Here is a 1,004-nt window from a genome sequence, read left to right on the forward strand (position 1 = left end):
GATGGGAGTCAAACTGCAAATACTGGTCTGTGTGGGTGGGTTTGCGGCACACCTCAGTTTGCAAATGTCCTCTATCAGAGACTGAGAGCTCACAGTCCAAGAAAGCCAACTTGCCATTTTTTTTCATCTTCTCGTGTGAACTTGATGTATTTATCCACAGAGTTGATGTGGTCAGTAAAATGTTGGACTTCCTGAGATTTAAGTTTTGTCTCTTGTCTCTTATTGATGACGTATTTCCACCCTGGGGGCGCAAGAATCTTTCCCCATAGACTCTCGTTAAAAATTGGACATGAGCAGTAGTTCTTCATTACAAGAGATAGGAAGATTATGGGCGCACCACTCCTGCACCCTGAATACGGTCGCACGGTATGGATAGTGCTTCCGATATCGGAACAGATTTCTTTTCTTTTGGTCCGGGAACAGATCGTGCAGTGACACGCACAAGTTGCAGGTAGGCTTTTAGCCATTGAAATCCCTTTATGTAATGCCTATGTTGCCATTTCTGACTGATATGTCTCTCAAATTTTAGATGTCTCTGTGAAAAAAACCTTCAGCTGACTGTGTATTCTAAAAGTGGGAACTGGTGAGTTTATTTATATGTTTGTTTCTGGAACTAGTGTTAACATTGAAGCATTTAAATTGAAGGTACATTGAGATGGCGACTATATTGTGTGCTAAGTTGCAATATTAGGACCTTTAATATTGGGAATATTTAAGAGTACTCAAATAATGAGCTTGATTCTATTTATATTATAAACTTATATTCCTATAGTAATGATGGTAAAACCTGTACATGTATTGCTTATATTTATGATGGTTTTTGATATTGATAAAACCCAGGGTTATTGATTATTAGGTCTGTTTCACACAGGCCAGGTTCCTGTCTATTGCTGAGGATGGTGAGCTAACCCTAATTTCGAACCAGGAGATCGGTTGAATCCCCATAACTCCTTCCAGTGCTGTAGGAGGCGCTTTTAGCCTACAGCGACATTCTCATTCTCATT

Source organism: Nematolebias whitei, chromosome 19 (assembly GCF_014905685.2).
Source record: "Nematolebias whitei isolate Nwh7 chromosome 19, NemWhi1, whole genome shotgun sequence".
Classification (NCBI taxonomy): Eukaryota; Metazoa; Chordata; class Actinopteri; order Cyprinodontiformes; family Rivulidae; genus Nematolebias; species Nematolebias whitei.